This window comes from Stenella coeruleoalba (assembly GCF_951394435.1).
Source record: "Stenella coeruleoalba genome assembly, chromosome: 6".
Taxonomy (NCBI): domain Eukaryota; kingdom Metazoa; phylum Chordata; class Mammalia; order Artiodactyla; family Delphinidae; genus Stenella; species Stenella coeruleoalba.
This window is the reverse complement of record NC_137151.1, coordinates 49,262,248-49,287,812: the sequence shown is the minus strand read 5'-3', so window position 1 is coordinate 49,287,812 and position 25,565 is coordinate 49,262,248. Positions and strand designations below refer to the sequence as shown.

Below are 25,565 nucleotides of genomic sequence, written 5' to 3'. Positions count from 1 at the left end.
GGGTGATGGTGGCTTTGTAGAATGAATTTGGGAGTGTTTCTCCCTCTGCAGTTTTTTGGAAGAGTTTGAGAAGCATCGGTGTTAACTCTTCTCTAAATGTTTGATAGAATTCGCCTGTGAAGCCATCTGGTCCTGGACTTTTGTTTGTTGGAAGAATTTTAATTACAGTTTCAATTTCATTACCTGTGATAGGTCTGTTTGTATTTTCTAATTCTTTCTGGTTCAGTCTAGGAAAATTGTAGCTTTCTAAGAATTTGTCCATTTCTTCATGGTTATCCATTTTATTGGCATATAGTTGTTTGTAGTAGTCACTTATAATCCTTTGTACTTCTGCAGTGTCAGTTATGATTTCTCATTTTTCATTTCTAATTTTATTGATTTGCTTCCTTTCCCTTTTTTTCTTGATGAGTCTGGCTAAGGATTTATCAATTTTGTTTATCTTCTCAAAGAACCAGCTTTCAGTTTTATTGATCTTTGCTATTGTTTTCTTCATTTCCATTTCATTTATTTCTGCTCTGATCTTTATGATTTCTTTCCTTCTACTGACTTTGGGTTTTCTTTGTTCTTCTTTCTCTAGTTATTTTAAGTGTAGAGTTAGATTGTTTATTTGAGATTTTTCTGTTTCTTGAGGTGAGAGTGAATTGCTATAAACTGTCCTCTTAGAACTGCTTTTGCTGCATCCCATAGGTTTTGGGTCATCCTGTTTTCGTTGTCATTTGTTTCTATGTATTTTTGTTGTTGTTGTTGTTGTTGTACGCGAGCCTCCCACTGCTCTGGCCTCTCCTGTTGCGGAGCACAGGCTCCGGACGCACAGGCTCAGCGGCCATGGCTCACAGGCCCAGCCACTCTGTGGCATGTGGGATCTTCCCGGACTGGGGCACGAACCCGTGTCCCCTGCATCGGCAGGTGGACTCTCAAACACTGCGCCACCAGGGAAGCCCTCTATGTATTTTTTTATTTCTTTGATTTCGTCAGTGATCTCTTGGTTATTTAGTAGCACACTGTTTAGCCTCCATGTATTTGTGTTTTTTACAGTTTTTTTTCCTGTAATTTATTTCCAGATTCATAGCGTTGTGGTCAGAAAAGATGCCTGATGCAATTTCAATTTTCTTAAATTTTCCGAGGCTTGATTTTTGACCCAAGATGTGATCTATCCTGGAGAATCTTCTGTGTGTACTTGAGAAGAAAGTCTATTCTGCCACTTTTGGGTGGAATGTTTTATAAATATCAATTAGATCTATCTGGTCTATTGTGTCATTTAAAGCTTGTGTTTTCTTATTTATTTTCTGTTTGGATGATCTGTCCATTGGTATAAGTGGGGTGTTAAAGTCCCCACTATTATTGTGTTACTGTCGATTTCTCCTTTCATGGTTGTTAGCATTTGCCTTATGTATGCTCCTATGTTTGCTCCTATGTTGGGTGCATAAACATTTATAATTGTTATATTTTCTTGGATTGATCCTTTGATCATTATGTAGTGTCCCTCCTTGTCTCTTGTAACAGTCTTTATTTTAAAGTCTATTTTATCTGATACAAGTATTGCTACTCCAGCTTTCTTTTGATTTCCACTTGCATGGAATATCTTTTTCCATCCCTTCACTTTCAGTCTGTATGTGTCCCTAGGTCTGAAGTGGGTCTCTTATAGACAGCATATATATGGGTCTTGTTTTTGTATCCATTCGGCCAGCCTGTGTCTTTTGGTTGGGGCATTTAATCCATTTACATTCAAGGTTATTTTCAATATGTGTGTTCCTGTTACCATTTTCTTAATTGTTTTGGGTTTGTTTTTGTGGGGCTTTTTCTTCTCTTGTGTTTCTCGCTTAAAGGAGTTTGTTTAGCATTTGTTGTAAAGCTGGTTTGGCGGTGCTGAATTCTCTTACCTTTTGCTTGTCTGTAAAGCTTTTGACTTCTCCATTGAATCTGAATGAGATCCTTGCTGGGTGGAGTAATCTTGGTTATAGGTTTTTCTCTTTCATCACTTTAAGTATATCCTGCCACTCCCTTCTGGCCTGCAGAGTTTCAGCTGATAACTTTATGGGGATTCCTTTGTATGTCACTTTTTGTTTTTCCCTTGCTGCTTTTAATATTTTTTCTTTGAATTTAATTTTTGTTAGTTTGATTAATATGTGTCTTGGTATGTTTTTCCTAGGGTTTATCCTGTATGGGACTCTCTGTGCTTCCTGGACTTGGGTGACTATTTCCTTTCCCATGTTAGGGAAGTTTTCAACTATAATCTCTTCAAATATTTTCTCAGACCCTTTCTTTTTCTCTTCTTCTTCTGGGACCCCTGTAATTCAAATGTTGGTGTGTTTAGTGTTGTCCCAGAGGTCTCTGAGATTGTCTTCAATTCTTTTCATCTTTTTTTTCTTTATTCTGCTCCTCGGCAGTTATTTCAACCATTTTGTCTACCAGCTCACTTATTCCTTCTTCTGCCTCAGTTATTCTGTTAGTGATTCCTTCTTGCGTAGTTTTCATTTCAGTTGTTGTGTTGTTTATCTCTGTTTGTTTATTCTTTAGTTCTTTTAGGTCCTTGTTAAACATGTCTTGTATTTTTCTCAATCCATGCTTCCATTCTGTTTCTGAGATTCTGGCTCATCTTTACTTTCTTTACTCTGAATTCTTTTTCAGGTAGATTGCCTATTTCCTCTTCATTTATTTGGTTTTGTAGGTTCTACCTTGCTCCTTCATCTGTGACATATATTTTTGCCAGCTCATTTTTTTTTTTTTTTATAAGTGTTATTGTGTTCCTGTTTTACTGGTTGTTTGGTGTGAGACTTCCAAAGCTGGAGTTTATAGGCTATTGGGTAGAGCTGTGTCTTGGTGCTGAGATGAGGACCTCCGTGAGACCTCACTGATGAATATTCCCTGGTGTCTGAGGTTCTCTGTTTGGAAACTCTAGATCACAGCATCCTGGAATAGGCAACAGAGAATCAAGCCTGTCCCATAACTGCATCATCCAGAACAGGCAGGTTTGTCTGCCAGGAGAGGAACCACAAAGAGAATTACAATAGCTGGTCTCCTATCTGATGTGACTGGACCCAGAAGCTAGTTATTTAATCAACAAAGTCAGCTAAAAGTGGAAAGTCATAAAAGAGGATGCGTGATAACTCACGCAATTTATTTAAATGTACTTTAAAACATGTGCATGCATATTCATTATTCAGTATTTTGATATGGGGTCAGGGCATTCGTTAAGTACTGTTCTGCTGATTGGAATACCTGTTTTTCTCTCTTACATAAACGTTGTCCATAATGCATCTTCCATGATTCCCGGTGTCAGTGTCTTTATTTTTTATTTATTTATTTTTTTTTTAACATCTTTATTGGAGTATAATTGCTTTACAATGGTATGTTAGTTTCAGCTTCACAACAAAATGAATCAGTTATATATATATACATATATTCCCATATCTCTTCCCACTTGCGTCTCCCTCCCTCCCACCCTCCCTATCCCACCCCTCCAGGCGGTCACAAAGCACCGAGCTGATCTCCCTGTGCTATGCGGCTGCTTCCCACTAGCTATCTACCTTACGTTTGGTAGTGTATATATGTCCATGCCTCTTTATCGCTTTGTCACCGTTTACACTCCCCCCTCCCCATAGCCTCAAGTCCATTCTCTAGTAAGTCTGTGTCTTTATTCCTGTTTCACCCCTAGGTTTTTCATGACATTTTTTTTTTTTAAATTCCATATATATGTGTTAGCATACGGTATTTGTCTCTCTCTTTCTGACTTACTTCACTCTGTATGACAGACTCTAGGTCTATCCACCTCATTACAAATAGCTCAATTTCGTCTCTTTTTATGGCTGAGTAATATTCCATTGTATATATGTGCCACATCTTCTTTATCCATTCATCCGATGATGGACACTTAGGTTGTTTCCATCTCTGGGCTATTGTAAATAGAGCTGCAATGAACATTTTGGTACATGACTCTTTTTGAATTATGGTTTTCTCAGGGTATATGCCCAGTAGTGGGATTGCTGGGTCATATGGTAGTTCTATTTGTAGCTTTTTAAGGAACCTCCATACTGTTCTCCACAGTGGCTGTATCAATTTACATTCCCACCAACAGTGTAAGAGGGTTCCCTTTTCTCCACACCCTCTCCAGCATTTATTGTTTCTAGATTTTTTGATGATAGCCATTCTGACTGGTGTGAGATGATATCTCATTGTAGTTTTGATTTGCATTTCTCTCATGATTAGTGATGTTGAGCATTCTTTCATGTGTTTGTTGGCACTCTGTATATCTTCTTTGGAGAAATGTCTATTTAGGTCTTCTGCCCATTTTTGGATTGGGTTGTTTGTTTTTTTGTTATTAAGCTGCATGAGCTGCTTATAAATTTTGGAGATCAATCCTTTGTCAGTTGCTTCATTTGCAAATATTTTCTCCCATTCTGAGGGTTGTCTTTTGGTCTTCTTTATGGTTTCCTTTGCTGCGTAAAAGCTTTTAAGTTTCATTAGGTCCCATTTGTTTACTCTTGTTTTTATTTCCATTACTCTAGGAGGTGGGTCAGAAAGTATCTTGCTGTGATTTATGTCATAGAGTGTTCTGCCTATGTTTTCCTATAAGAGTTTGATAGTTTCTGGCCTTACATTTAGGTCTTTAATCCATTTTGAGCTTATTTTTGTGTATGGTGTTAGGGAGTGATCGAACTTCATACTTTTACATGTAGCTGTCCAGTTTTCCCAGCACCACTTATTGAATAGGCTGTCCTTTCTCCACGGTACATTTCTGCCTCCTTTGTCAAAGATAAGGTGACCATATGTGCGTGGGTTTATCTCTGGGCTTTCTATCCTGTTCCATTGATCTATCTTTCTGTTTTTGTGCCAGTACCATACCGTTTTGATAACTGTAGCTTTGTAGTATAGTCTGAAGTCTGGGAGCCTGATTCCTCCAGTTCCTTCTTTCGTTCTCAAGATTGCTTTGGCTATTCGGGGTCTTTTGTGTTTCCATACAAATTGCAAAATTTTTTGTTCTAGTTCTGTGAAAAATGCCAGTGGTAGTTTGATAGGGATTGCATTGAATCTATAGATTGCTTTCGGTAGTAGAGTCATTTTCACAATGTTGATTCTTCCAATCCAAGAACATGGTATATCTCTCCATCTATTTGTATCATCTTTAATTTCTTTCATCAGTGTCTTATAATTTTCTGCATACAGATCTTTTGTCTCCTTAGGTAGGTTTATTCCTAGATATTTTATTCTTTTTGTTGCAATGGTAAATGGGAGTGTTTTCTTGATTTCACTTTCAGATTTTTCATCATTAGTATATAGGAATGCCAGAGATTTCTGTACATTAATTTTGTATCCTGCCACTTTACCAAATTCATTGATTAGCTCTAGTAGTTTTCTGGTAGCATCTTTAGGGTTCTCTATGTATAGGATCATGTCATCTGCAAACAGTGACAGCTTTACTTCTTCTTTTCCGATTTGGATTCCTTTTATTTCCTTTTCTTCTCTGATTGCTGTGGCTAAAACTTCCAAAACTATGTTGAATAAGAGTGGTGAGAGTGGGCAACCTTGTCTTGTTCCTGATCTTAGTGGAAATGCTTTCAGTTTTTCACCATTGAGGATGATGTTTGCTGTGGGCTTGTCATATATGGCCTTTATTATGTTGAGGAAAGTTCCCTCTATGCCTACTTTCTGCAGGGTTTTTATCATAAATGGGTGTTGAATTTTGTCAAAAGCTTTCTCTGCATCTATTGAGATGATCATATGGTTTTTCTCCTTCAGTTTGTTAATATGGTTTATCACATTGATAGATTTGCGTATATTGAAGAATCCTTGCATTCCTGGAATAAACCCCACTTGATCATGGTGTATGATCCTTTTAATGTGCTGTTGGATTCTATTTGCTAGTATTTTGTTGAGGATTTTTGCATCTATGTTCATCAGTGATATTGGCCTGTAGTTTTCTTTCTTTGTGACATCCTTGTCTGGTTTTGGTATCAAGGTGATGGTGGCCTCGTAGAAGGAGTTTGGGAGTGTTCCTCCCTCTGCTATATTTTGGAAGAGTTTGAGAAGGATAGGTGTTAGCTCTTCTCTAAATGTTTGATAGAATTCGCCTGTGAAGCCATCTGGTCCTGGGCTTTTCTTTGCTGGAAGATTTTTAATCACAGTTTCAATTTCAGTGCTTGTGATTGGTCTGTTCATATTTTCTATTTCTTCCTGATTCAGTCTTGGCAGGTTGTGCATTTCTAAGAATTTGTCCATTTCTTCCAGATTGTCCATTTTATTGGCATAGAGTTGCTTGTAGTAATCTCTCATGATCTCTTTTATTTCTGCAGTGTCAGTTGTTACCTCTCCTTTTTCATTTCTAATTCTATTGATTTGAGTCTTCTCCTTTTTTTTCTTAATGAGTCTGGCTAGTGGTTTATCTATTTTGTTTATCTTCTCAAAGAACCAGCTTTTAGTTTTATTGATCTTTGCTATTGTTTCCTTCATTTCTTTTTCATTTATTTCTGATCTGATTTTTATGATTTCTTTCCTTCTGCTAGCTTTGGGGTTTTCTTGTTCTTCTTTCTCTAATTGCTTGAGGTGCAAGGTTAGGTTGTTTATTCGAGATGTTTCCTGCTTCTTAAGGTGGGCTTGTATTGCTATAAACTTCCCCCTTAGAACTGCTTTTGCTGCATCCCACAGGTTTTGGGTCGTTGTGTCTCCATTGTCATTTGTTTCTAGGTATTTTTTGATTTCCTCTTTGATTTCTTCAGTGATCACTTCATTATTAAGTAGTGTATTGTTTAGCCTCCATGTGTTTGTATTTTTTACAGATCTTTTCCTGTAATTGATATCTAGTCTCATGGCGTTGTGGTCAGAAAAGATACTTGATACAATTTCAATTTTCTTAAATTTACCAAGGCTTGATTTGTGACCCAGGATATGATCTATCCTGGAGAATGTTCCATGAGCACTTGAGAAAAATGTGTATTCTGTTGTTTTTGGATGGAATGTCCTATAAATATCAATTAACTCCATCTCGTTTAATGTATCATTTAAAGCTTGTGTTTCCTTATTTTTTCATTTTGGATGATCTGTCCATTGGTGAAAGTGGGGTGTTAAAGTCCCCTACTATGAATGTGTTACTGTCGATTTCCCCTTTTATGGTTGTCAGTATTTGCCTTATGTTTTGAGGTGCACCTATGTTGGGTGCATAAATATTTACAATTGTTATATCTTCCTCTTGGATCGATCCCTTGATCATTATGTAGTGTCCTTCTTTGTCTCTTCTAGTAGTCTTTGTTTTAAAGTCTATTTTGTCTGATATGAGAATTGCTACTCCAGCTTTCTTTTGGTTTCCATTTGCATGAAATACCTTTTTCCATCCCCTTACTTTCAGTCTGTATGTGTCCCTAGGTCTGAAGTGGGTCTCTTGTAGACAGCAAATATATGGGTCTTGTTTTTGTATCCATTCAGCCAATCTGTGTCTTTTGGTGGGAGCATTTAGTCCATTTACATTTAAGGTAATTATCGATATGTGTGTTCCTATTCCCATTTTCTTAATTGTTTTGGGTTCGTTATTGTAGGTCCTTTCCTTCTTTTGTGTTTCTTGCCTAGAGAAGTTCCTTTAGCAGTTGTTGTAGAGCTGGTTTGGTGGTGCTGAACTCTCTCAGCTTTTGCTTGTCTGTAAAGGTTTTAATTTCTCCATCAAATCTGAATGAGATCCTTGCTGGGTAGAGTAATCTTGGTTGCAGGTTTTTCTCCTTCAACACTTTCAATATGTCCTGCCACTCCCTTCTGGCTTGCAGAGTTTCTGCTGAAAGATCAGCTGTTAACCTTATGGGGATTCCCTTGTGTGTTATTTGTTGTTTTTCCCTTGCTGCTTTTAATATGTTTTCTTTGTATTTAATTTTTGACAATTTGATTAATATGTGTCTTGGCGTATTTCTCCTTGGATTTATCCTGTATGGGACTCTCTGTGCTTCCTGGACTTGATTAACGATTTCTTTTCCCATATTAGGGAAGTTTTCAACTATAATCTCTTCAAATATTTTCTCAGTCCCTTTCTTTTTCTCTTCTTCTTCTGGAACCCCTATAATTCGAATGTTGGTGCGTTTAATGTTGTCCCAGAGGTCTCTGAGACTGTCCTCAGTTCTTTTCATTCTTTTTTCTTTATTCTGCTCTTCAGTAGTTATTTCCACTATTTTATCTTCCAGGTCACTTATCCGTTCTTCTGCCTCAGTTATTCTGCTATTGATCCCATCTAGAGTACTTTTAATTTCATTTATTGTGTTGTTCATCGTTGCTTGCTTCATCTTTATTTCTTCTAGGTCCTTGTTAACTGATTCTTGCAATTTGTCCATTCTATTGTCCATTCTATCTCCAAGATTTTGGATCAACCTTACTATCATTATTCTGAATTCTTTTTCAGGTAGACTGCCTATTTCCTCTTCATTTGTTAGGTCTGGTGGGTTTTTATCTTGCTCCTTCATCTGCTGTGTGTTTTTCTGTCTTTTCATTTTGCTTATCTTACTGTGTTTGGGGTCTCCTTTTTTGCAGGCTGAAGGTTCGTAGTTCCTGTTGTTTTTTGTGTCTGTCCCCAGTGGCTAAGGTTGGTTCAGTGGGTTGTGTAGGCTTCCTGGTGGAGGGGACTAGTGCCTGTGTTCTGGTGGATGAGGCTGGATCTTGTCTTTCTGGTGGGCAGGTCCACGTCTGGTGGTGTGTTTTGGGGTGTCTGTAGACTTACTATGATTTTGGGCAGCCTCTCTGCTAATGGGTGGGGTTGTGTTCCTGTCTTGCTAGTTGTTTGGCATAGGATGTCCAGCACTGTAGCTTGCTGGTCGTTGAGTGAAGCTGGGTGCTGGCGTTGAGATGGAGATCTCTCGGAGATTTTTGCTGTTTGATATTATGTGCAGCTGGGAGGCCTCTTGTGGACCAGTGTCCTGAAGTTGGCTCTCCCACCTCAGAGGCACAGCACTGAGTCCTGGCTGCAGCACCAAGAGCCTTTCAACCACAGGGCTCCTTAATTTGGGATGATTCGTTGTCTATTCAGGTATTCCACAGATGCAGGGTATATCAAGTTGATTGTGGAGCTTTAATCCGCTGCTTCTGAGGCTGCTGGGAGAGATTTCCCTTTCTCTTCTTTGTTCTGACAGTTCCCAGGGGCTCAGCTTTGGATTTGGCCCCGCCTGTGCGTGTAGGTGGCCGGAGGGCGTCTGTTCTTTGCTCAGACAGGACGAGGTTAAAGGAGCCGCTGATTCGGAGGCTTTGGCTCACCCAGGCCGGGGGGTAGGGAGGGTCACGGAGTGCGGGGCGGGCCTGCAGCGGCAGAGGCCGGCGTGACGCTGCAGCCTGAGGCGCGCCGTGCGCTCTCCCGGGGAGCCGTCCCTGGATCCCGGGACCCTGGCAGTGGCGGGCTGCACAGGCTCCCCGGAAGGGCGTGTGGCTAGTGACCTGTTTTTGCACACTGGCCTCCTGGCGACGGCAGCAGCGACCTTAGCGTCCCATGTCCGTCTCTGGGCTCCGCACACTTAGCCGCGGCTCGCGCCCGTCCCTGGAGCTCTCTCAAGCAGCGTTCTTAATCCCCTCTCCTCGTGCACCAGGAAACAAAGAGGGACGTAAAAGTCTCTTGCCTCTTCGGCAGGTCCAGACCCCTCCCCGGACTCTCTCCCGGCCAGCTGCGGCGCACCAACGCCCTGGCTGCGTTCACGCCGCCAACCTCAGTCCTCTCCCGGCGCTCCGACAAAAGCCGGAGCCTCAGCTCCCAGTCCCGCCCGCCCGAGCGGGCGAGCAGACAAGCCTCTCGGCTGGTGAGTGCCGGTCGGCCCGATCCTCTGCGCTGGAATCTGTCCGCTTTGCCCTCCGCACCCCTGTTGCTGTGCTCTCCTCCGCGGCTCCCAAGCTCCCCCACTCCGCCTCCCGAAGTCTCCACCCGCGAAGGGGCTTCCTAGTGTGTGGACACTTTTCCTCCTTCACAGCTCTCTCCCGCTGGTGCAGGACCCGTCCCTATCCTTTTGTCTCTGTTTAGTTTTTTCTTTTGCCCTAACCAGGTACGTGGGGGGTTCCTTGCCTTTTGGGAGGTCTGAGGTCTTCTGCCAGCGTTCAGTAGGTGTTCTGTAGGAGTTGTTCCACGCGTAGATGTATTTCTGGTGTATCTGTCTGTCAGTGTCTTTAAATTAGACTGAGAACTTCAGTATAGTTGGAAAGAATTCTGAGAACAAAATCTTTCTATACCTATATGATTTTCTGTAGTTTTATGGTTATAAACCTCCTAAATCCTCACCAGTTTGCCTCTATTGAATCCTTTCAAAATAATAAATTCTTTCTAGATGAGTATTTTGTTGGTTTTCCCCAATATTTTATTAAATTATTAAATTGCAATAACAAGTACAATTTTCATAAATAGGTTTCAGAAGAGGCACAACTGATTTTTTAAAAAATAGATTTATTTATTTAATTTATTTATTATTTTTGACTACGTTGGGTCTTCGTTGCTGCACGTGGGCTTTCTCTAGTTGCGGTGAGCGGGGCCTACTCTGTTGTGGTGCGTGGGCTTCTCATTGCAGTGGCTTCTCTTGTTGCGGAGCACGGGCTCTAGGCATGTGGGCTTCAGTAGTTGTGGCTTGTGGGCTCTAGAGTGCAGGCTCAGTAGTTGTGGCGCACGGGCTTAGTTGCTCTGTGGCATGTGGGATCTTCCCAGACTAGGGCTCGAACCCGTGTCCCCTGCATGGGCAGGCGGATTCATAACCACTGTGTCACCAGGGAAGCCCCACAGCTGATTCTTGTTAAGAGTACAATTCCATGGTTGGGAGCAAAAATGCACACTGCGGAGTAGCCAGTTAGCTGTGAGTGGGAAAAAGGTTTTGTAGAATTAGCACAAGCTTTGCCTTGAGTGGGCTGAAAGCTGTGTTATTAGCAGTTATCTACATTGTGACAATGAGAAACAACAGTCTGGCTTTCTATGGGCAAGGATGAATAGCTCAGCTCATACTTTTAAAGTCGTTTCAAGAAACTGTAAAATACAGCACTTACTTGAGCTAGCTTGCCATCTCAAGAGGTGTTTGTTTGTGCCAAGAGAAACAGAATTGTATCAAAAGTACTTGTTTGGTGTCAGAAAATCCAGATCCAAGTCTCAGCCCCAGCTCTTCTACTCACTAGCTGCGTGAGCTTGGGCTTCACCTGAACCATGTCAGTGTGCCCACATGGGTGTCTGAATGTTGAACCCTGAATCAAGGTTTAGACTCAGCCCACTGGGGTCCAAAATGATCACTACTATGAGAGGAGATTTTGGAGAAAAGCATCAGTTTAAGAAATTTATTGCATTAGTCAGAGCTCTCAGTTGCAAACAATAGAGATTGAGTGATTAATCAGAAAAAGAGTTTATCGAGAGGAGGTGGGGCAAATTATAGAATCCTTGGGAGGGCTATAGTGCCAAGCCAGGGGCAAATCTGCCAGAATCAACATCTCAGACTTTGCATCAGGACTGGTCTTCAGCTGCTACCAAGATACAGATGCAAACATTTGTACCACTTCTGCACTAGGAAATTGCTTTTACCACAACCAGTGCTCACCTCACTGTTGTCAAGGACTCAACCTTGTAGCCACTGAGTGCGTATGCATGTGTGTGTGTGTGTGAGGGAGGGAGGGAGAGAGGGAGGGAGAGAGAGAGAAGGAGAGAGAGAAAGAGAGAGAGAAACGCTCTGTCCTTTCCTGCTCAAGTCCCTAGATCCTAAGTCTAGTCTGGTGTGAGTGGATCTCTTTGGTTGGTTACAAGCTTGAGCCTAGTTATAGATAATGCTAGGAAAGCAAGTACCTAAAATTTTAATCTTCAGATAGAAATGCACCAAACATAGAAAGGGTTTAGATTCTGAGCTGCTGAATGAATACCAAATGTCTGTCTAGGCATAAAACAACCATGTGGAGGCCACCATGAAGTGCAGGAATGCTGAAAGGATATGTGCCTAAGTGAATATAAAGTGTCCAGAAAAGAGAATCAAGAAGACCACTGTCCTCATTTTGGAAGGAGGCAAGTCACTGAACCCTCCAAAGCTTGAGGGAATTCTGTCAAGGTGATAGCTAGAAATTGCAGTTTTATAGCTGTCCTCAAGGTAAAGAGAAGAATTGAGATGAGTGTCCAGTTCTTAATTATCATATTTTAAGGGTGATGAATGAGTGTTTCTCTCTGCCTGCTGGAATGGAAATAGGAATAGGATGTATCCCTAATGGGATAATGGAGCAGTGCTACAGTGCTTTAATTTCCCAATTTTAGTAGGATCTAGGCAGCTGTGATTAACCTGACAGATCAAGGAAGGGGTGGTTTCATGGGATGCAAACAGCTGAGCCAACCTGGCACTCCTCCCTTCTGCATCCTGAGAGCCTCATCAGACAATGGCTTGGCTCCACTTTTGGTGGGGGTTCTCTGTCGGGCTTCCAAGGCGAGGTCCCGGTGATGCTGAACGCTGAAGTCTGGGCCAAGATTCCCCTGGTCGTGGTCCTCTATGTGCCCACGGAGGCTGTTTCTAATCCTGTTTTGGAATGGACTGCAGTAGGGAAGATCTCATTCAGAGATAAGCAGCCAGCAGTTATGGTACCCGAGGTGACCTTTGGATTATTGGCCATTTATATATATGGCAAATATTTGTTGAACACCCACAGTGTTCAAGGTGCAGGGTTAGTCCTGTGGGGGTTAGAGAGAGAAGAGGAAAGCACCACCCTGGCCTCAGGAAGGTGAAAGGAGAGGACTAACATACTGCATGGAACACTGACAGGCAGGGACTCATGTTAGTAAAACAGAAAATCATCTCTGTTTGCATCTTGGACTGTCCTGGACTGTGACAGTCATTCCTCCTCAGGGAGCTGGTGATGTCTGAGTGAGCTGATGAACACTGGACCTGCTTGGCACCAGTTTGTGAGGGTAGATGAGGCTCCCAAACCTCAGCTCAGCCTTCTGGAATTAGCTGCAGCCAAATCCCAAGTCTCTGGGTATGAATGCCGGATCCAGTTGGGACAGCCTGGTTGAGGGGTCTTTTAGTTGCCAGTTTAAGATTAAAATAATACTCTTTATGTTTCAACTTCTGCCAGTCTGACTCCTTTGTGGCTTATTTTGCCTTGTTGGAGCACATGGAGGAATGAGCTCAGGTGGTCAAAAGAATTCTAATGAAGTCAAGTTTCTACTTCAATTGCTTTGTATCTGAGACTCTCCCCTAAAGAGAGGAACTGTTTTCCCTGGGTCATGCCAACTCTTTTATTGTAAGAACAAGAAAACTCATCCTCTGGCTTTCTTTTCTGGAAAACAACAGCTTTGATGCCATCGGGACTGATTTTAGACACAGGCCTTAGGATGGGGTACAGATCCTTCAACAGGGAAAATTCTTGAGCAAAAATCTGGGGGGCTTTTATGAAAAAGGTCCAGGCACTGCTTGATGCAGAGTATGAGTATAGAGTGCTGTGTGTGATGAAAGTCCCGGCTTCTCCCACATGATGCTGTTTACAAGTACCAGTTAATGCTCCTCTAGTGCTTCTCTGTTGAGCACAGCTCTTTTTGTTTGTTTGTTTGTTTTAAGTGAGTTTAGCTAGACATAAATCAGGATTTTTTTGTTTTTTTTAATCTGGGCCTTGGAAAATGTTAACATCAGTCAACCAATATGAGAGATTTTCTTTTTGTTAACTTTTTATTTTATATTGGAATATAGCCAATTAACAATGTTGTGATAGTTTCAGGTGCACAGCAAAGCGACTCAGCCATACATATACATGTATCCATTCTCCCCCAGACTCCCTTCCGATCCAGGATGCCACATAACATTGAGAGTTTGAGCACAGTTCTGTGTCCATACATTTGAAACCTATGACAGATTCTGTGAGATTGATTCCATTATCATCCCTCTCATATTCAGATGACGAGACTAAGGTGCAGAGAGGTTAAGCACTTGCTCAAGGTTCACGCATTAAGCGTATGAGCTGTGCATTTACCCCAGGGCTTGTACCTTGAACCACTGTGCCAGATTGCGTTTGGAGGATAGTTTTTCTTGGGAATAAAGGAGACACAACAATTGGACAGTGAATCTCTGCTGCCATGAGCCAGGAGTGCTGTTCCATCATGACCCAGATGCAGCATCACCTTTTGGATCCTTTATACAGAGATTAGCTGCCCTATGTAGTGGGAGAAGAAATGAATGTAAAAGGAATAAGATCCAGCATGTCCTTCCCCTTCTTTCCTACCCTGGTCATTCTCAGATTAGTCTCTAAGTTCCTTGAGGTCAGGGATGATGTCTTATTCAGTTTTGCAACCCTTTATTATCTAGTGCAATGCCTTGGCACACAGTGTGTCATGGGAATACTGAAACTCCCTCCCTGGAGTCTTGCCTACTGTGGAGGGTGAGCCCCTGGGCTGCTATAGAAATATTTGATGGGAAAATGCTTTTATTCATATATATGTTCACAAATCTCTAGCACTTTGGGCATCAGTGGTGACACTGATATTTCATGCTAATGATTTGGTGGTATTTACAGTTCTTACAAAAGAAAAAAATGGTGCTTGCTTGCTTTCTTTATGACCTGGTCTGGTGATTCTGTGCTTAGGTTGAAGATTAGCGGGACTGTTCTGACATCCTGAGAGCTGAGGTCTGTGATGGGGATGCTATATTCAAATACAGCAGTGGAGCATACATTGGTAAATGAGCTCTTCCTTTCGTCTTTCCTAATGGAATGCCAATTTTATGGGAAAAGGGACAGTTATGTATCCAGCTACAATTATCACCTTTCTGAACAACTAGAGTTGGTCATTTTTCATAGTGCCAGCAAATGAAATTTAAATTGGGTTTCATGGCAAGCTTTTCAGTTTCTGATACAGGTACTCTCCTTTCTTCCTTACTTTGTTATTCTTTCTACCTGGAATAATGACATGAGGCTGAGGGTGCAGCATCCATCTTTTTACAGTGAAGCAAGAAGCAGGTGGACAAAATCCAACATGCAAGAGATGGCAGAGTAGGAACCACAAGTCTGGGTCATTGGCAGCATACTCGAAAAGCTGCAGCAGCCCTGGACTGCTTCAATTCAAATTTCTTATTATGTGAAAAAATAAACCTGAGGTCAAGGCTTCTGTAAATCACGTTTCTTGTTACTTTTAGAGGAATGTAATCCTTGCTGATCCGGGTGGCATCTTCAGACCTTGAAATTAGTAAAATGTTGCAGATTGAAGTAGAAGCTAACAATAATCATTGCTCAATGCATGGAATTAACTGGCCCAAGCAGTACATTTAACAGGTCTGTTGTAAACATGCTTTTTAAATGAGAGAATAGCATGTTTTCAAATGATTTCATCAGGAAGGTTTTAATGTAAAGCACAAGTAGCACACACTAAGTTTTTGAGAATTATAACATGGGCTATAGCTGTCCCATAGTTGACTGATAAAGAATTCCTTATCTATAGAGTAAAAAATTTGTGAATTAACCATTGCTCAGGAGAGGATGGACTTTAGTACTAGATACCAGTACTGGTTATACAGACAGATATATCCATCAGTAGACAAAGCTGATTCATCTAGTTCCTTGACTGTGGGCCTGGGAGCAGTATCACCTGGGAAGTTGTAAAAATGCAAATTCCTGGGTCCTATTACAGACCCACTGATTTGGAAGTGCTGGGGGACGGTGTCCAGCAATCTGTGTTTTAATAAGTCCTCTAGGTGATTCTGATGCAAGCTAAAGGTTGAGAATCCCTGCCTTAGATTAATTTTCATACTTTAGCTTAACTTCCACATATTAGGCTAACTAGGACTGCTCCTTCCCCCCGCACCCATTTCTAGGGTCATGAACATCTTTCTGATTTGTGACTTGTTCGCCTGGTGACCATCTCCTGAGGGAATATCCTGTGACGGTAAATTAAGAAGTTGGCATTCTGCTTTCTAAATCAGTGTCATGTAAGATGTAGTCCTTTTCTCCCAGGAGCCCTAAGAGAAACCTCTAATATCGTGTTTCTAAACCTGAGTTAATCTTTACTAAGAGGAGACTCACTCTGAAGCAACTGACCTCTTTTTATGCATCTTTACTATGACAGGAGCACTCAAAGTCATAGTAAAGTTTATGTTTTTTTTAATCTAGAAGGATTTCTCAAAGCTGAAAATAATAATCCACTAATAATCCAGAATGTGAACAATTAGCTAATTGACTAGTGGCTCTAAGTAAACAAGAGGAAAAGCATAGAAAATAGGTCCTTTGGGCTAGCTAAGATGATTTGCTGGTTTAAACACTTTACACAAGTTTAACTCTACAATTAAATTCAACATACACTCAAAAGGGAAAAAGTATTTGGGGGAGCTTTGTTTATATACTTACTTATACTAAAACCTATCAAAATTAACGACCTATTTCTTCCTTCATAAAAAAGTCCTAAAAATGAAATATCCTTTAAAATAAGTCTGATTTGATTTATTTTGGAAGGGAATGTCTTAAAACTTCCCTTCTTCATGACGAAATTATAATTCTTTGTTCCAGAAGATGAAAGCAGGTACATGCAAAAGAGGAATTTGGTGGTAGTACAGCTTCTGTTAGAAAAGAGTAAGTGCCTTAGTGAGACAGATGGTCCATGGAAGTTGGTGAACCTTTTGATTAAGATATTTGACTTTTAGGAATAAAATTTATTTCTGATTTTGTAATAGGAATTTTCTGGGTGTGTATTTATGGGTATTCGTAGGTGTTGTGATGTGTATGGGAATAATATGACTCAGCTAAAAATAGAGAGTAGTGAATACTAATTAATATATATTGAATCCTTATTATAATGTAATCTTCTATAACAGTGTATTTAAGGATCTCTTTAACTGTGGTATATCTACAAATACATTAGTAAACTTTCATTTTACCCTATTTCCTGGAATGTGGAATACTGTTATTTTATTGAGGATTCAAAGTGTTTATGTCAAAGACTGCAGTAGTGTGTGTCATAAATGATGTACTGGCATTCAGTAGGGCCATGGGTGCCCTTACTATTCCCTTCATTAAATATTTTAACTATTACTACTGAGGAAGCACAACCCTGAGTAGTGTAACATAGCAGGGAAAGCATGGCCAAGAAAAGTGAGTGAGGGGGTTTGCTCCAACTTGCCCAGGATCTGGAAATGTTTTCACTATTGGACTCGCCTAGTTAGGACACAACATTTTGAAACTGTGCCGGTAGTGTGGATAATGGAAAGTGGTGTTTGGAGTAGAGAGAAGATGAAAACATTAAGTGGGGAACACGGGTAGAGATAGACTAAAGATTTAATTTAATAAACACTAGAGAAGGGAAGCAGGGATGTTCAGGGTATCAAGATAAACCCAGATGGGCATCTCCAGTTGAGATATGACCCGTCTGCTGGGTCAGATGCACCATCTGCATATATTCCTATTCCCAGGTGTCTTCCTTCATTGCTACGCCTCCTATTTTATAGACACCTTCTGTCAGTTGGTGATACAAGGTTTTAAATCAAATAATAAAACTACCCAGCTATAAAAGAGTTTATGCCACAGGACCTGGTTCCAGGCAGGTTGACTTTGACGTTCAGGCATAAAGGTACTTCTGAATTTACCTTCTTTTGACCTTAAGAAAATAAATACACAGAGAGGAAAAGGCTAAGGTGGTAATTTACCTGACCTCTGTAGACTTGTGCATCAAAGACACATTGACTGGCTTGCTGACCAAGGCAGCTCTACTAGACATCATCTGCAGAACTGCTCTCTGAGCTGGGCTGAACTCTGCTGGTAGTTCTTCCTCTGGCACCTCTCATGACTTAGAAACCAAAGAATAGTCTAACCTCTTATTTGCCAGGGTTCAATGAAAATACCACAGTTCCCTTTTTATCTTGTATAAAAATCAGTTTTCTGAGTGAAAAATTCAGATTCACAATACCAAATGTGTTATCCAGCGGTTTTCAAACTGTGATGTGCAGGGCTTCTCAGGGACTGGAGTAGGGAGTAAGGTGAGCCCCAGTTTGGGGACGGGGCTTGCCACTCTTCCCTGTGGAGCAGTTCTGTCTTTTTCTGCTTTATAACTTTGTTTCCGATATGCTTTTGCTTGATGACAGTGTTCCTATGCTAAAAATAATGTGTGAAAATCTTGATGCAATGATTATTTGCTTTACAAAAGTGCCTATAAAGTGATTCAAATAAAGCCTCCTATGATACCTGGAACCACTACTTTTCCCAGATGCTTGTGTTCTTCTGTGAAGTCTGTCTGTGCTGGCCAGGTGTCTCCTCTCATCCCGCCTCCATTATTTTTTTCCTCAAGGGCTCTGCTCCATAGAGATCCACATAATTTAGCCAACTTGAGTTCTCTTACCAAAGTGGGTACACAAGTCTATGGGTTTGGACCTCCAAGTGTGCATATACCGTATGCTCTTTACAGGAGGTTCATGGGCTCCATGCACATCAAAGGTTGTGACCAGATGGAAGGGGGAGGTGCTATCTAATTTCTCAAGTTAAATGTCCTTAGGCCTTAGCTCCAAGTCTTCTGGGACACTTACACACCCACAGTCACACACGCACAAATACACACATGTGTGTGCAACACCCCCCCACCCCATTCCTTCCCCACCACACACATAATTATCAGCCCCTTTGAATCTTCAGTTGTCTTCTCCCCATTGTGTTTATATCTCTTCAGCTCCCACTTTTCAATTTGTACGCATGGTGTTAGGATGATGGTTGTTACTACTATGTATAGAGTTAGCTAAAGAGATTAGATTGATAAGCTGCTTTTTCGTGTGGTTCTAATGCAAAGACTTGTAAACTACTCCATCTGTAGTTGATACTATAGGTATATGTAGATGGTATAGATGCTATTTCCAAAGCTTTTCCTAAGCTTTCTGTTCTTATTCTTATTATTTTTTTTTGTGGTACGCGGGCCTCTCACTGCTGTGGCCTCTTCCATTGTGGAGCACAGGCTCCGGACGCGCAGGCTCAGCAGCCATGGCTCACGGGCCCAGCCGCTCCGCGGCATGTGGGATCTTCCCGGACCGGGGCATGAACCCGTGTCCCCTGCATCGGCAGGTGGACTCTCAACCACTGCGCCACCAGGGAAGCCTTCTATTCTTATTTTGACCCATGTTAATCTCCAGGCTTTTCTTTAGAAGAGACTATACCACCTTTGACTGCCTGCTACCCTTGTGCCCTTGAGTGAGAAGCTGTAGTGTGGTTCTTTTTTTTTTTTAAATTTTTTATTATTTTTTTTGTGGTATGCGGGCCTCTCACTGCTGTGGCCTCTCCCGTTGGCGGAGCACAGGCTCCAGATGCGCAGGCTCAGCGGCCATGGCTCACGGGCCCAGCCGCTCCACGGCATGTGGGATTTTCCCAGACCGGGGCGTGAACCCGTGTCCCGTGCATCGGCAGGTGGACTCTCAACCACTGCGCCACCAGGGAAGCCCATGTAGTGTGGTTCTTTAAATGCTGCCTCTCTTTGCACTTGGGGTTGTCCACTTAAGCCACTGTGTCCTATTGTCCATTCTCCACATCAGAGTTCCATATGCCAGAAAGCACAACTTCTGCTGTCTAGGACTCTGCCTTTGATTGTTACCTTGTGGTGGTGCCTCCTAATCCTGGCATTACAGGCAACTGCCTGGAGAGCTTTTAAAAAATATCAAGGCCTAGTTTCCCACCTCTAAGAATTCTGATTTAACTAGTAGGGTGGGCCTAGGCATTAATAGTTTAAAATATCTCCCCATGTGATACTAACATGAATCCAGAGCTAAGAATCACTGCTTTATAGTTAGTAGGGCTTTCAGGCCTCCTGCCATCTCTAGAGCTAGAGAGAATTGTTCTCAAAGTGTGGTCCCCATTCTAGGAGCATCAGCATCACCTGGGAACTTGGTAGAAATATAAATTTTGGGGCCAGCCCAGACCTACTGAATGAAAACCTCAGGGGTGGGCATAGAGATTTGTTTTAACAAGTCCTCCAGGTGATTCTGATGCAAGTTAAAGTTTGAGAGCCAGTGCTCAAACCCGCCATTTCCGTGGCTTGAGTATGTGATTATGATTGATTATTGATTATGTTGCAGCTCTTAGATGCCACATGTTCTTACGACCTGTTGTTTGCACTGAGCCCTCTGCTTCTAGGCTCCAAGTTCTTATGCTGATTCTTTGCTGCACCACATTGACTTAGAAATCTAAACACTCCTTCTAAGAATCCACTCACACACAAAGCACTTATGAACATGCAGACTTTACTGAAGATAAGTTGAAGAGTGGCGAGGAGGTATTTATATTACATACCCCACAAGAAACAAGTTAACAATGGCCTATTGGAAATTCCTGTTCTCTCTTTTCAGCTGTGCTGGCCTTTGGGCTGTTCTGACCCTCGCATCCTACAGCGCTCAGCTTCTTCCCTTCTCATTAGCTCCTTTGGGTCTTCAGAATATCATCCTTCTGTTGTGTGGATCTCTCATCAGCTCCCACTTGCCAGCTTGCATTCACAAACTCATGAAGGCATTGGTAGAACCAAAAAACTGCCCTTTAGTTGGATTTATGCTGTCAAACAGCAGTTGTAAATCACACATTTTTTTCCTGTTGTTTCCTCTGCTGCATAATCCAAAGCCAAGTGGACTGTCTGAGGCAGATTCAGTTCTCACTGTCGTAGAGGGTGTAAAACATCATCAGAGTGGCTCTGCTCACCGTTTTGACTTGTCACTCGATCCCATACACTAACTGGATCAAGATAGTGCCAAATAAATGACTGAAAAAGTGAAAATTCCAACCAGTTGGTTGCTTTGCCTAACTAATACCAAGCCACCAATTTGACTGTTCTTCTTTTATATTTTTCCTTTTCTTATAGAACTGAGTTTTGGGGGGTGAGGGATGGTGTCATGCAGATATAGCTTTTCTTTGTCAGTCTTTAAAATGATGAGCTTGGTCTACTTCATTTCCAAGTGGATGATAAGAGAAACACAGTACTTCAAAATTAACAAAGATCAGAAAAATTCTTTAAGGGAATAGAGCCTCCAAATGCCAAAGGACAACTTGAAATTTGTATTAGACTTCTCTAGAAATAAGAACTGCTAATGAATAAATCAGCTTGGTAGTGATTTTGAATGTGTCCAAGATGAGGAAGTTTTTACTTTACTTGACGGGGAAATAAAGACAGTGAATAGATTATTCAGTGGACTGCTGATGTGGCTTCACATCCATTCTGGCAGGTGCAGTGTGCTCAAATATACATGATAATAGCTTAAATGTAAATAAGGTTAATGAATTTTAATATTCCTCTGAATCATATATTCATACTTCCATTTGCATAGTGACTTATTTCTCGAGTCCTTTTGTAAATATTGTAATGAAATAAACATAAGAGGCCAGCACAAAGGGGTACATAAAATTAACTCAGCAGACAGACCTCCATGAAGGCAGATTGGAATCATATCACAGGATCACAGACGTCAGGGATGGATGAGTCGCATAAGTAAACCAGCTGATCCTTCTTTTCTAGTGGGGAATTATTCTGTTAGGGAGGATTTCAAAAAAGTAGCTTGGTTTAACTTTCTGTGCCTCAAGTCACAAGGTTTCTGAACTTGGCTTCAATAGAATGTTTACTGTGCTTCCCTCTGAAGTGATTGTGGTCCTAGGGATGTGGTATGAGGGGTGAAGGAGAAAAGAGGTGCCTACCCTAGCCACCTTGGGCATAAACACTGTCAGAGCGGGAGGGCAGCCTCTTGTCACCGGGCACAACCAGGCACCAAAGTTAAGCTGGGAAACATAGCAGCACAGAGCAAGACTCACTTTCTTTAGCACAGCTTTCACTTTTTCTACTACCAATTTTGAAAAATAATTTTTAAAAAAAGGTTACCCTTCCCCCTCACCACTGTTGTCCTGGCAAAGATTAGCCACTCTGATCTTAACTCTTGCTGCTTAAGAAAGGTATTTATTTATTTGTTTATTTATTTAGTTTTAATTTTTTGCAGTATGCGGGCCTCTCTCACTGTTGTGGCTTCTCCCGTTGCAGAGCACAGGCTCCGGACGCGCAGGCTCAGCGGCCACGGCTCACGGGCCCAGCCGCTCCACGGCATGTGGGATCTTCCCGGACCGGGGCACAAACCCGTGTCCCCTACATCGGCAGGCAGACTCTCAACCACTGCGCCACCAGGGAAGCCCAAGAAAGGTATTTAAATTTAAGGCAGTTAAGGATGACTTTATCTTTCAGCCTTTTCTTTAGTACCAAACCATTATATACAGTGACAACACTTAAAGTTTCAGTTCTGCATGGAATGCACTGTACTCTTTCACACCTCAGTATCTGTACCTTTGCTACTGCAGGAGGGCAGCATGGATGCTGGGATCATGGTGACAGCTCAGATGCTGGAATCAGGACACCCACATTCAATTCTTGTGTGAAACAGGAATATTAATAGTAGCTACATCATAGGTTTGTTGAGTGGGTTAAATGAGTTACTACATGTAAAATGCTTGGAAACATGCCTGGTATTGCTAAGTGCTTAGAAGCTTTAGCTGTCACTAAGTCCTCTGCTTGAAACATTCTTTCTCCTCATCTGTAAAACTCTTTTGCACTTGGGTGCAAAGGTTGCTACCCCACTTCCCCAGCTTTCCAGTTCAAGGTAGCGTTAGTTACTTGTTTCCTTGACACATTTCATGTACTTTTTTTATTGCATGGTATTTGTCAAGGTGTATTACATTTAGTCCCCAAATATTTCTCCTGTTCCTAAGCTATAAATTCCTTGAGGGCTGGACCATATTTTACTCATCTATTTATCATCCCTCAGCACCCAGAACAAGCTCTAGATACAGCACGTGCTTGATATTTATTTGTTGCATTGAACATAAGCAATGTATAAGCATTCATTTTTGGGGGAATGAGTCTAGCTGAGGACTTCATCCAAGTATTGCTCTGGATGTGTGTGGATCAAGAGAATGTTTATTTCTCTCTGTTCACTGCAGGAATGAGTCATTTGTGAATGTAATTTTGCTGTAATAAAATGGGCAAGACGAGGGGGATGGAGCCGGAGGAGGCTGGAATTCTGCTTTTCATTTAGCAACTGAAGTTCACATTTGTTAGATCCTTGGCTACTCATTTACTTTTGAATAGCCTTTGTGTATTTGGGGAAATTCCCACATTATGAGTCTCAGTGCCCTTTGCACTTGAAATAAATGTGGGGTGCTGGGCTTGTGTCTGTGTGAGGCGTTGATTTGCAAGAGCAGGAGGAAACAGGGCAGTGCTGACTTCCATTCTCTGGTTTGCCTGGCTGTTGAGGCAGCTGACTTTCAGGTATGGCATAGGTGGTAAGAAGTAGTATTTGTACTGGAGGTGGTGGCAGGGACAGTAAAGTCAGGTCCTCAGGTTCCTGGAACCTGAGCCTCTAGTCTCTCTATGATTTTGTAAGTTACCTAATATCCTTTAATAAATCTCCTTTCTGCTTAAATTAGCCAGAGGGGATTCTGTTGTTTCCACTAGAAACCCCGACTAATAGAGCTGCTGTTGAACCAACTCCTCTTATGGTAATGATGATAATAATAACGTGATTTGTTTGGAGCTTCGGACTTAAAATCAGAGGAAGAAGTCAGCAGGTCCCTCCATATGTCATGTGACAATGGTTAGTTATGGAAGCAATGTTAAAATCCTATAGTACAGTTACTTTAGTGGAGTCTTTAAAAATCTCAGTTTTCTTATTTATAAAGGGCTGGACCATATAGCCTGAAAAATGCCTCCATGTTTGACCAAGAAACATATTCTTTTCTATCATCATTGGAGGTTACAGAGCAGGAGTGTGAATTAGTGCTTTCCTTTGATGGCTGCCTAGACCTTTGAAAACAAATTGGTTGCAATCAGCAGAGGGAGCTAGAATGAGGGCCAGCTCTAGAGGGCTGAAATGAAATGAAGCCAGTGTTTCCAGGGGGAAAATTATCCAACATAAAAGAAGGTCAGGAATAGTTCAGTTAGGATTTTCTGAAGGAGAAAAAGATTGCGAGAAAGTAAAGAGATCAGAAAATTGTTATAAGAGTAATAATAACAGATTAAAAAATAGAGAAGAATTAAAAGATTTGATTAACAGCTGTCACACTTCAATTGACAGAGCTGGTTAATTGCCTGTGTAATCCTAGTATATAATTTCCCACCTAGTATATTTCACTCCTGAGAATCAGAAATGAATTGCCTGTTACTTTTGTTAGGAGGCTGAGGACATGCATACAAGCGATGGTTTTGACTCAGAAGGAGAAACAATGGTAAAAACTAGACTTGTACGTACATATGAAAGGGTCTTTCCTGTTTACAGACTGAAGGCCTTTTAGAGCTGGGATTGAAGACAGGAATGATCTCTCTCTCCTTAAACAGATGCAAAGCTAAGGCTCAGGTAGCTGAACTGACTGGCCCCAAGACTAGTCCTTGGATGGTATGTACTGTGACATAAACATCAGGAAATTCAATATTAGACTCCTTGCTTTGTAACAACTAAATAACTCACACAAAAGTCCCCACGTCGAAAAAAAATCCTCCTCTTTAAGTGCACGTTCAAATCCCTCTCTTCTCCTTTATTTACTCAATTCTCACCACATGGAAAAAGACAGTGATCTCCGTGCATATTCTGATCCATTTTAAAGCTTGGGCACCCTTAGATACTTCTTCAAAATATTCTAGTCTGTAAACACTGGCAAAGGAAAGCTTCCCTTCTGTTGCATTTCAAACATACAGATTTTTATTTTCAGTCTACACTAGAAGACTTATTTTTTCTTTGTGTGTTTGGATTTTTAAAGATTTAATGCGTTCTAGGTGGAAAACAAGTTTGTCAGATTCAGACATTTGGCTGAGTCTTTGAGCCAGTGAGGAAAGCCTGTCTAATACTACCCGTTAGCAGGTCCTATATTGTTGCAATCTATAGGACTAGAATTTCATTTCATTATATTCTTGGTGCTAGTATTACTGTGCTGTAATCCTATCACTGTCATTTGCCATCCGTTTCCTTCTGTGGTTTACCTGGATTACGCAAGTGATCCTTTAGAAATCTTAAAGGAATAGGAAAAGTTATTTAAAAAATTAAAGCATTTTCCTTGGTCATTGCTCAGGCTTTTTCCTGGCTGAAACTCTGATTGTGGCTGTGGAAACCAAAGCTTACTTATTGGTGTAATAAATGATAATTGTTGTCACATTTCTGTGCCTTTCTATTTGGGTTTCTTTTATGACCTTTGAAAAAATGGAATATATTTTCTTGGGTGTTGTAGTAATAAAATGATCTTGAAAGCACTTAAGATGTCATATTTAGAAAAATATTTACTTAAGGAAATAAGTCTGCTATAGATGTGGGTAGAATAAAAGGGACACTTGCTCTTATGTGTTACAAGTATAGTAATGTGAAAGAGACCACCTACCTCCAGCCATCCCTTGAAGATGCAGCCAGCACAAGGAAGAGTCTATTTGATTTAGACCCTATAAGGCTTGTTTAGTTGATCCTCTACACTTGTACCAGCCATTTTTTAAAGTGAACCTATTGGTAGTTCCATGATGTTGTTTTCTGAATGTTAAATTTTTCCATTTTACACTATCAGAGTCCTTTGATATCTTTTTAAACCTTCCAAGAATATTTATATACCACACTGGGAGCTTTGCATCATTATCAGATAGTCAATACCAATTGATCTTTGTCCTTCAAGGATTT

The 25,565-nt window shown here is 41.1% G+C and overlaps 1 long non-coding RNA gene across 2 annotated transcripts in view; it reads left to right on the top strand.

Moving 5' to 3' along the window:
- Positions 1–25,565, top strand: part of LOC307187869 — a 314,634-nt gene that overhangs the window by 71,557 nt on the left and 217,512 nt on the right. For both annotated transcript variants that reach the window (XR_013828708.1, XR_013828709.1), the window contains exon 2: positions 21,905–22,060. This is a non-coding gene — a long non-coding RNA (uncharacterized lncRNA). The remainder of the gene's footprint in view (positions 1–21,904; positions 22,061–25,565) is intronic.